General features: G+C 36.6%; 1 protein-coding gene across 1 annotated transcript in view; it reads right to left on the minus strand.

Annotated features, from left to right (window-relative positions):
• LOC104638733 (sodium channel protein type 2 subunit alpha) overlaps positions 1–4,503 on the minus strand; it is a 201,006-nt gene extending 196,503 nt beyond the window's left edge. Inside the window, exon 1 of the mRNA XM_075756785.1 lies at positions 4,398–4,503. The gene's annotated coding sequence lies outside the window, so the exon portion shown is untranslated. The remainder of the gene's footprint in view (positions 1–4,397) is intronic.
• Between the last annotated feature and the right edge of the window lie 7,874 nt (positions 4,504–12,377).

Raw genomic sequence — 12,377 nt, forward strand, 5'->3', positions numbered from 1 at the left:
TAATGGTTGCTGTGGAAATAACAAGGTCATTAATCCAAAAACGAAAGCAGGGAGCGTCTGGAAACTCAAAGCTCTGTCTGCAGCATCTCTAGTGTTAAATTTCTAATGGTAAAATTTATTTACAGGATTGTATTTCTCACTCATACATCATATTCTCTCAATCCTCTTTCCTGCCTCCCACCCAGCTGTGCCTCCACCTACCCTACTTCAAGGCTGTACTGTTTGTGCAAGGTAATGTTCATCGCTGCATATAGTAAAATGATTCTACATTCTGTTACCCAACAGTGCTTCTTTTTCACTCCATATCATTAATAGTTAGTCACAGAGCTATTATTCATTCTCTGAACTCCTAAAATGAGATATCACTGATAGGTTTATATCCTTAGCAACTGCACATAATATGGAGAACTGTATTTTGCTCAGCTGTATCATCACATGTTCCTATTTCTGCTTGCAAACAGACTCTTGTTGTTGTTGAAGAATGTGTGTCAACAACAGGCTTCAACAAGATATTTCATACCAGTTAATATTTAAAACATGTCTTTACCTCCCCAGCAATGTCACTAGTTTGAGCTACTGCAGCCTTTCAGCCCACAAGTAGATTTCTCTGCCAGCCAGTACTAAGCCAGGTACCTATTAAGCCTTGGTTCTAGTATAAAAATATACATATGCATATATCTCTGATCTTGCCTTAAATAATGCTGCCTCTTTATATGTAAGAGCATGGCAGATATGTTAAATTGCTTAAAATATTTAATCACATAGTGAATATTATTCCTGTAAATATAAATGCTTTTTATTTTAAAACTGCACGTTTACTGTATTTTGCTCAAATTATTTACTGTATAAAATGTACTCAATTTTACTCCATGTGCACAGTAGGGAGTGCCTCAAATATAATAGGTAAGGCTGTGAACTTCTTCATAGAAAATAAATTGTTTGTCACAATCAGATTTTATATTCACTAGGAAAAAGTGCAGGCTAAGCAAGGACTTTAAAAAATAATGTATCAAAATAACATATCTAACTTTAGATATATGATTGTATTAGCATACTTTCAAATAATAAAGGAAGGGGTGTTGGAACTACCTTTCATTATACTAAGCATGAAGTGGATTAACAGAAGTCAATGGGTCTTTCAACACAGACCCAATCTGAATAGACCCTCTATGATCAATAATTTATCCCTTTCCTAAGAGAGTGACAATGTTCACAAATGAGGAAAGTCATATGGTCAGAGAATACTACAGCACCAGGAATACCTAAAAGCTGACCTCTCTAAGTAAATTCTCCCTTTGACAAGGAAAATATGTCTACTGTTCAAATCCCGTATCTTGTTTCTGGATGGTTTTTGGCCAGTATTAGCAGTGGACTTCTCACAATGTTCCTGTTAAATCGACCATGCTTCAAGAGTACTACAAGGAAGCAAAAACCCCAATCTTAATACAACTAATATCTCAGTATACAAGGGGAACATTTTTTCACACAGTACTGCAGCAACATCTTGTTCCGTACACAGACCTGGCTGGTATGACCTGCTTCCCTTTTCCATCTATAAAACCATGTTTAAAAAAACCAACAAACTAAAATTTTAAAAATCATTTATTCTTTTGCCAGAGCCTCACATTTTTAAACCCTTCCAAAAGGCAGAGCTATTGCATCTTATAGTCACAAATACTTTACCTCCAAATCAGACAGAAAGTGTGATTTGAATTTTGAATAAGGGAGGCGAGAACTACAGAGACCACTGTTATTCCCTCAGGCTCCAAAGGCAGCCAGAAAAGTTCATTACCCATTTTCTCCAAGGATATTAGAAACTCTGACAGCACAGGGAGGTTTTCTGTAGGTCTTCTGAGGGAAAGCAGAAATGGGGAGCAGGTAAAGCAATGTTTCTTGTGGAGAAGGGGGTAAAGTCAGGCTTCTGAAGAGATAGCAATAACAGCACTATGGGAACTAAATTTTGCGGGGAAGTACTTAATGCTTAAACCAAAGTGTGTCTGTATGTACTTTTTAAAGATTAAATGACAGAGGGGAAAATTAAATAAATACAACTATCATATTAAATGCCACCCCTACTTCTATCAAAGATATGTTCTCAGGTAAATTATGCACCTTGTATGCCAAGCTCTTCCAAAAGGCGCCTCTTCAATAACTTGCCTAGAGAAAGTATGTTTTTGGCCTTGAGAGGGAAATGATATTTTGTAATATCTTCAGCTGAATTTGTCTGTTGAACATAGATATGTGTATATATATCATACATATATTGACAAGGTTGCACACACAGAGTTATCAACATTTCCTTTTCTTCCTTCCATTGAAAAGGCTACTTTGAGTGTTAAAAAAAGTCTCTCGTCAGTTTTCTGTACTGAAAATAGAAAAAGATTGTTTTTATTAGAAAATACTTTATTGTTATAATAGTATGCAGTTATCCATTCCTTTACTTAGTTGCTATTGCCAATGGAGATGATTCTTAGTCTTTCCCCAGTGACGTTGTATTTGTCACTATTCTGGGCATTAATCCAAGTCCAAAGATAGGAATGAAAATTATAGGCTCTTCCTACATAGCTTTCCTTTTTAGCAACTTCATGCAGGCTCCACATTAGCAACTTCTAACTTCTCTCAGATTTCTTCCTACATAAGTCACTCTCCAAATGGATCAAAAGTGAAATAAATTCAGCTCACTGCTGTAAGGGAATTTATTCTTTAAGTTCTTACTGAAAATACACTTTTTTTTTTTCAAACTCAAAGCAGCTAATAGTTTTTGGTGGTTGTTTTTTTTTCTTGTAGCATTTTCTATAGTGTCTATCACATTAATATCTGAGGAAAAATATTAATGGCATTTTCTTCACAATCCTTCTGTAAAATGGAAAATATCATTATCCTCATTTTAGCAATAGGGAACTCATGCACAGAGAAAGTGTACTGCTTGTTCAATATCATAAGATAAGATTATGCTGAAATCAGGAATAGCTTTCTGAAAATACAATATTTCTCATTCCTAATTCTTTGTGTTTTGGAAAATATTGCTATACATTCTCACTGCTGTTCCATGATGCTAATTAAATGGAATGTTTAATGCAACTTTTTAATTTGATCTTATTCATCATGCTAAAAATACTAGGTATTAACTAGCCAAAAAATAGATAACCAAATATAATTCACTTTTAGTCTGCATTAATTGACAGCAAGTCTATTTTGAAGCAGGAGACAGAATTAAGGTGTCACTGATACCATCTGTCATTTATGCTTTAACACAGAAGAGATATTTGTAAGGCACATCCACATCCTACTGCTAATGGAAAATCTCTGTATTCAATTATATGGAGCCCCTACATAGCAGTAGGGGTATATGTGACTAAACATTGCACTCTATGTTTACCAAATCCCTTGGATCATATTGAGTCAATACTTTAAAAGATATTTACTGTGTCACTGAACTTTAAATGGACATATTGACAACACATTGGAAATCTGCTTTTTTTTCTTTCCTCTTGAGACCCTTCCTCTTTCTTCATGTCTCTAAGAATGAACAAAATAAGGAAACCATATTTGCATGTAGCTCTTCAACCTCACTCTGAAATAAAATCAGTAACTGTTGCCAAAAACTTCTTGGCTGCCTTTTACAATGAAATGTATTCATTTAGTGTTAAAATGAACAATCAGATATGATTACAAACTGAATGGTGACTGGGAAACAATCACCTAAGATAAAACGTTAAGAGTGGCAAATCAGAAAATATTTCTGAAAGAAAAATCTGAAAGACTGCAAACACATTCACAAACACAAAAGGAGAAACTAAATGGCAGGGAAGTCATTAGCAAAACAACATTTGACAAGCCTGATTGCCTCCTACTTATTTTTGTCTTACCATTTTAAGATCATCACTTCTCACAATCCATTTCTAGTTTTCTCCTCCTCTTCCCCTTGTTAGCCCTTTTGGAAAAACAAAAACTACCCCTTCTACTCTTTCTCAAAACACCTCAGTCTTTCACTTACTAGCCCCCTCCAAACCTGCATTAGTGTAGAACCTACTACAGGACTTTACATATACAAACAAGTCTGTCAGATATACAAGTAACAAAAACACAGAAGAAGCATAACAAAATAATCCATTACATCCTACAGGTGTATATAACTGTTTAGCTCTTATGCTATATTCATACAACACCATAAGCATTTAGGAGTTCCGCCACTGATCTCACTTTGCCCAAGTTTTCATCGTTAATATTCTATCCATAAATTAGATTCTAAAATAACAAACAAGCAAAAAATTATGGGGAGTTCACAGTTTCCAAAAGCATAGCAAAAAAAGTTCAGTCACTTGGTACATCATAAATAACCTATAATCTGTTTATTGCCTGTAACATTTTACAAAGTAAATATCTTAAATACTTACATGGCTTGATTCAAACACCAACTTTCTTCATCAGATTTGCAACATCTTATTTCCTCACTCTCTGCATAGAAACAAAGAGAAACATGAGTCTGAAAATGATCAAGACTCATAAATGGACAGAGTCATAAGGAATGCCAAGTTACTAAGACTGTTATGAACAAGTCAAGAAAAGACAGGAGTTTGACTAATCTCTGACACAATTATTACTGTACTTAATTTTTGTCATGTTTTTATAATATGACTCTTGACAAAAAGAACTGGAACAGTATCATTTGATTTTATTTTTATTTTCATCTTTGACAAATATTTTCGAGCATGTCAAAATGCCCACAATGGATTCTGAATTCAGGCGTTGTTTTCACCATTTGTTTTGAATTGCCATTGTGTCTGTAGAAACCTTTTCCACTAGGGCCTATATAAGCAGTAACTTAAGTGAGCGCGAATCCTGACACTGATTTCAGTGCTTACCAGAGAGCACCTACATTAAGCTACACATGTCGACAGCCTAACAGGGACTCAGCGCTTTGCGGTACGCAACTAAAAGAAGTCAAATATTGCCCCCTAGTGCCTGCAGCACAAAGCACCTCGTTTACGAACAACTGACTTTTGACATTGCATCTTAACAATACAGTCTTTCAATGGAAATTTGCAGCAGAAGCATGGAAGGTTGCAGTAATATGTAATTACAAGGCCCAGCAAAAAGCTGTGCTCCTTAACCCTTGCTGAGTGAGTTCATCACAACATACCTCAGAAGTTACCTGTATGAATATATTCCTGAGTAAGAACCACTCGGTTTTGCAAAGAGGAATTGAAAACATTGGCAAAGAACTTCAGGAAAGAATTAATATTGTGTATTAGGGATACAAGGGATTTTCATATAAAAATATGAGGAAAAACATTCTTTTTATAATGAAAGTATATTGTGTTCTTAGCTAGAAGAAAAACACTGAGTAAATTGACTTTAGTTTTCCAAATGAGCCCATAGGCTGTCATACTAAAGGCAGCATTTTATAAGCCACAAGTATACATTTAATTCACCATCCACCTCAGAAAACACAGAAGAGATCGCCTAAAGAGCAAAGGAATCATGCCATTGACTAGTATTTGTTCTGAAGACATTCAAGATTAAAGCACAGAAAAGCAGGGGCAAACCAGCAAGCACTAGTAACAGAACTTAATACAGTAACAGAATTTTAATCCTTTGAAAACAAGAGCACGTAAGTAGTAAAGCAACTTGTTTTATTTCTGTATAGAATCTGTTAAGGCACTGCAGAAATACTGTAGTAAAAGCTCTAGGATTGCTCATTGCTTCACATTATCAGTGAATCACAAACATCCAGCAGAGTATCACTTGCACTTGCAGTATCACCAGCTTCTGCTACAGTTCAGAAAGAGAATCGAAGCAATTAAGCTAACCAACCGGTAACCACAATGCCATTATACTCAGCATAAATCAAAACTGTGCATATAGCAAAGAAATTCATAACAGTTCACAAAAACACCCTTTATACATAAATATAGGCCTGCCAAACATGTCTCTGTACCCTCACCTTTCATTCTCTGAACACTGAATGCCTTCAGGCCTGCTGCTGGCTAGCATGTTATCAGTCACTTGCACCTTACTTTCTTGCCTCCAGATCTCCTACTTGCCTTTATGATGTCTATATTCTTTAATCTAAAATAATTCTATAGCATTATTTTTAATGTCTATAAACCTGTAGTCAGAAGTGAAACTTAAATAAAAAGCCTGAAGATCCCACATTTTAACTCTTCATGACTACACTCACTTATCTGCTATTGCACATTCAGTAAGCAACCTACGATATACACAGTAGATTATATTTCCTTTAAACATTATCAAGACAGCAATCTCTACCATCTAGGGGAAAAAATCTGACATTAAGGGCTTACAGTAACATAAACATACATGAAGAAAAACAGATATTGTTACAGAATGAAACTGTAAGATCCAGGATAAGAGGAAAAAGATAGTAGATACTAAAAGCCAAAGCCTCTGAAGGAGCAGCAGGGTAAGCCAACCTACTTAATAACCCAAGGCTGTAGCCAAATACCATTGTCTCCATTTAGTCAACTCTGAAGGGGCACAGAGTGACACAACTGAGTAAGCTGGTTTTATTATGGTGACAGCTTCAGGCAGCTACCTAAATCCATTCTTATATGTCTTCATGAATTAAAATTGCTTTAATATTTTTTCCTGACAAGTCAACTTTCCCCACTAGCTACCAGCATAAAAAATTATCTGCTGAATATGAGGCATATTGAGATAGTTTGTTTATACTTTTTTGGTAGACCTGGCTGAAAATCCTGAAAAAAAAAAATCTTACCTTGGCTTTTGAAAGACCAAAGCCATTGTAGAAGAAACTGTAAAAGTCTTCAAGAACATTCCTTTTCTACAAACCTGGCTGGTTTGTGGAAACCAACTCCTGTTTCCATTTACTTCTATCTCTATAACAAACTGATAATTTTAGTGTGAAATAGCAAAGTAAAATGGGAGGAAAAATCCTAAATGGATTGACACTTTGCCTCACCAGTTTGTCCTTGCAGAATGTAACTCATCAATCACAACACTATTCCAAATGGTTCCCAACTTCACCTCAATTTATCAAGTCCTCAGGGATACAGACAGATGCTGTTTCTCACTTATGCCTTGCTCACTGCTACCTGACTCAACAGTTTGTTCTTCCATGTTCCTGGCACCAGGCTCAGTGAAAGCTAGCACACTTACTTTGGGGGATAGGAGGACAGGGGAAGACTTTTTTCATACTTTATCTTCCCCCAGATATTTTCTGCATTCCTGTAAGCAAAATGCGATAGGTTTTAGGCATTTGTTGAAAAGTTGTTTTTGAAAATTTCACAATCAGTTCACAGTTCAAAGTACCCTTTTTTAGGGTTTTTTTCCCTGACTTACAGATTTTATATTACATTCTATATTAGCACTGTAGAAATTGCAAACTTTCCTATAACCCAACAGCCCTACTAAATAAAATTTGCAAGCTTCTTTGTAGTGTTAAATCTGTACCCTCAATGCCCTCCTTTGTATGTTCAGGATCATAGCGTAGGGGTAAGGAAACTCAAGTTCCTTATCGCCCAGGTAATATCTTTAATCTTCCCCACAATTTACAGTTTATCTATGTATCCAACACTCAGATGGAGAGGAAATTAGCCAGGTGTAACAATCCCTGAGAAAGATTTACACCTACATTAATAACATAACTGATAACCATACTATATTGTATCTTTACAAAGGCAACAAGTTTGAGACAGATGGCATAACAATCCACTACTATTGTTATTATTTGTAAAAAAGTCCGATCTATTCAGACTGAGGATGAAAGATTTTTCTTCCAAGGGGTGAAGGGTGGCACTTGTCCTGCTTTGTCTTACCCTTTCAAATCTGGTCAAGCAGCACAAAAAAGAGATATCCAGACCTGCTACAGCAATGCTTCAAGCAAATCCCAATTCTTATAACATCTCCTCACTCAAATTCTAACTCATTCCCAGGTAAACAATCAAGCAGACATAATGGCTTCTGTTTTCAGCTTCTCTTCCCCCACAATGTCAGTGGTCTAGCATGTAAAAGTGTGATATTAACTTCAATCCTAAAACCTTAGCTAAGTAGAAGCACACACATACTATTCACTTAGGAAATAAGAGAATAAATGGAATCATCATATTCAGATGACTCTTTCTCAATTATTTAATAAATAATCAACAGTAGAGTTACTGTGTTGCCAAAAGTTCACAAAGGGGGGAAAAAAGTCCAAGTTCCAAGAAAGGTGAACAGAACATCTATGAAAGCAGATAACTACTTTTTTGGGCTCATACAGTTTAGCTGTAAAATTACAGTGTATAACACAGCAAGGCAGTTCCCAATTCACAGTCAGGAGTTCTTAGTACATCTCTCCCATATCAGCATGCCTGCCCTCTGCACTTAATTTGGGATGTTTTGAACCAGAATAATTTTGGTTTTGATTTTCCCAGATACAGATCCCCTGAATTAATGAGTTGGTGAGAAATGACAGGTTTACATTTCAAACTTGCCATACGAAAAATTCATATGTAAAGCTTCAAATTCTCTTATTCAGCTGCATTTGTGTGAGATTTAAATTAAATATGTATTTGCCACAACCAACTAGTAAGGCAGATCCAGTTGCAGTTTGAGACTTTTTTTCCCCCTCCAGATGCTTCTTTTGACCACAACTGTGCAGAACATGTTATACATGAAGCAGAAAATTTTCATTTTCACAAAAGACTGAAGACACAGGATCCACACTGAGAACCATCAACGAAAGGTTACCAACACTGCCTACACAAAATTTATGACCTATATGTTTGAAGACTCTGTTTCTCCAAAACAGATTGATTATGGTAGCTACAACTATAGGAGAGAAAAAGCTGTACTGGTAACTTCCAGATGAGTTTAGCATTTGTCCACTAGCTTCACAAAGACTGCAGGTTCTTTGGAAGGTCAGGTTAGAACTTTTAGAGTGTAAACAACCACTTTCCTCAAACCATAATTCTTTTAAGTAGTTTCTATAATGCTGTATAGAACATTCCTTGTGTAGACCAGATGTTTGGTGTTTATTAAGCTCATCAACTAAGCAACACAAGCAGACTGTAACATCAGGAGGTTGAATTCCCCTGTAGCCCTGACCATCCTTGCAGGGGTATCTTATTAAGCTGGGTAGTTTCCATTCCATCTTGCTCAGACACATCACAAAGGCTAATTTCTCAGCAAAATCTTTTTAAAAGTGGTCCATAATCACTCTTACTGGCAGACTATTTGGTATCTTACAGCTAAATTACTTTACTGCTGAAAACAGTAGCTCTTTTTTAACGTATTTGCCTTCATGTGGACAAAGACACTATTAAAAAGTAAAAGGTTACTGACCTTTTCAGGAAGGACTAACAATTCTGACATGAAAGTGTCATGTGATTATAACAGTCATCTTCTACAAAACCTGCTCTTTTCCCCTGTTTTATTTGTTCATTTAAAGAAAGAAATAAAAGGAAATGAAATATTTCTAAGTTTGTGAATTCATATCACATGGCTTTCCCTTTTTCTAGGCCTTTGTGTCTAATCTTCCTTGTATCTTTTATCTCATGTTTTTTCAGATGATATAGACCACATCCTTGGAGTACACAAAGAGCTTATAGTATTGTGTTTTCTCTGTTTTTTTTAATGTCTTGTTTGCTTTAATATATTTAATGCTTGTGAAAGATGACAGCTTTTTATTGGCATTTAGAAATACAGTTCTGAAGCAGTAGCACCAGCAAAGCAAAAGCTGTAACAGTACAGGCTTCTCCACAAAGCTCTGCCAACACAGCTCAGTGCCATCCCATCCTATTATTTATTATTATTACCTTGCCCTGTGGAGATGTCAAGCATATTGGTATGCAGTTTCCTGGATCGTTCCTGGAATTCTTTTAGGCAGTCATATTTATGTCACATTCGCCCTTTTCCAATACCACTTAGTACCACTGATATTCAGCAAAAACTTAGCACTCTCCTTTCCCCAGCTACAAATTAATTTAGGATTCCAAAATGAATACATCTGACCATCCCAAATCATTATTGCTTATCTTTTCTATTCACTCTATCGATAATTCAGTTTAAGGCATATTCACTGTCTGGTCCTTCACATGAGGAGAGTTCTGCTGTGGAATTCTTACCAAGATTCTCTCCAGTGAACAAAAAAACCTCCTTTCTTTCTCTGTTCTGGTTTTATCATGATTGCTCTTCCCCCTCAACCTTGATTCCCTGTGGATTCTCGGGATTGTCTTGCAGGATTTCTGCTCATAAATGCTAAAATTACTAATAATCATTCATTTTTGCTGGTTGTTGCTCTAACTCACTTTAGCCTGCCTTAATGCCTTTCAAGATTTCCAAGATTTATGATCCTTTCAGTTTCCTTTTTTTGGACAGAACTTAAGTGTCCTTTCTGGAAGATGCTTTTTTTTTTGTTTTTTAATAATTGCCCTACCCCCGTGGTTTAACTGCATGTTAGCATCCTTCAGAGCTTGGCCCTCCACCGCAACCACAGAAGTAAACAATTGTACAAACTGTCCTGCAGCAAACTCCCAGAGAACATAATGCAAACACTGGATGATGGACTTTCAGCGCACCCTGTCATTTTATTCACAATGTACTACTTAGTCTCATAGCTAAGATTAACACCAGTATTAAGCTTTTCATACAATAACCGCATCCCAAAGCACAGCAAGAAGCACAGAGCAATCCAAGTGATCAAAGACTACCCTCACACCACAGGAAAAAGACCCTCTTTTTCCCTTACACAATCTTTTGGGAAATGCCAATTCCTTTCCCTAATTCACTCCTAGTATACTGAATTAAAGCTTTTAAGTTTACAAACACTGCTCGGAATCATGCCAGTATGACTGACGTGAGTAAAATTCTAGGACTTTTAAATAAATGGGTGCCACATTCAGGCACCAGCCCCCTCACATTTTAAGAGCTGCATAGCAGGAGCTTGACTTAATTTGTGTCAAATAAATGCCTGAAGAATGTATCTGATTAATAACAAGGAAATACAGGAGAAAGCACTTGCACAAACCAGGAATTACTTTCTGAGGTAACAAATGCATACTCCAAACTGGAATTAAAGCAAAATCACAGAACTCAGAGGGACTATTATTGAACACCTATTGCTCTACAAAAAGGCTTTGTGAGGAAGTTGCTACAGTACTTAAACAGAGTCTGGTAGAATGCTGTCATGAAAACCTAGTATACACTTTATTATACTCTGCTTTAGAACACCTTAATTCCCTGTTTTTACACAGAGTTCTTTGTACAGTCCAAGAACAAATAAACATTGATATTAAATCACAGGAACTTTCTCTGCATCATAGGCCTCTAAGTTTTTCTCTGCTGAGTCATGTCATCTGACTGGTCACACAAGAATACATGTCAGCTCGTAGCTTGTCATGGAGTTGCTTAGAGATTTCTTTGAAGGATCTGAAGCTAATGTGCTTAAGCTATTGAACAAAAATGTCATATATGCTCTTTATGTGCGCTTTGTTCTCCACATTAAATCATATGCACCATAGATCTTTAAGGACAAAATTACTGATGAACAGCATATGCACTCCTTTAACCACTGCAGCTTACTCTAGCAAAGTATTAGCAAATATAAGAGTTCTTAAGACTGTAGAAAAGAAATTAGCATGCTCTATTTTCTTCTACTATTTAATCATCATCTCTCAGGGTTTTTCCCCATAATGATTTAATCTTGTTGAGAATTTTGGGTCCACATTCTATTGATGGGGCCCTCCAATAATTGGAACAAATTACCCAAGTTATTTTTTGACTCTTGTGAGTCCTACATTTTACGTTCAGTAATACTTCACAAAATTAATGATTGTCTCTAATTTGTTATTACTGCTTACTACTTCCTACATGTTTTTGTTTAAGATGTACATTTCTTTGTGTGGCTTGTTCTATGTTTACAAAGCATGTTTCTGCTGGAAGACTGCCTGGCCTCAGCTCAAGATACCTGAGGTATCTACAGACTCTAAGCTTTCAGCACTGTAATTTTACATCTTTTAATTAGTTCTGCCTTTTCCTATACTGTCACTGTAACCCCAGTATGTTCTTTACCTGACTTATCCCCGTTTTGCTGACTTGCACTCTCTACAGTAGGTTGCCCTCCCTGAGGGGAAAACACGACTGCAGTAGCGAGGCCTCATAAATAACAAAACTGGAAAGCAACAAGTAAGCAACTATGATATTGGAACTGGTTTTCACTACACACCCTACAGAGAAAGCTTTCCTCGTGCATTCGAGATAAATAACTATTTTGTAAACTCAGAGTCTCGCAGACGCGCGCCAGAAGCACTGACTTTTCGGAGAGTGTCAAAGGAAAGACCGACTGGAGGAGGGGCCGCCGCCCCCTCACGACAGGGCGCCCCAAGCCACCGCCTCACAGCGCCCGCCCGCGC

This window comes from Balearica regulorum, chromosome 6, assembly GCF_011004875.1.
Source record: "Balearica regulorum gibbericeps isolate bBalReg1 chromosome 6, bBalReg1.pri, whole genome shotgun sequence".
Taxonomy (NCBI): domain Eukaryota; kingdom Metazoa; phylum Chordata; class Aves; order Gruiformes; family Gruidae; genus Balearica; species Balearica regulorum.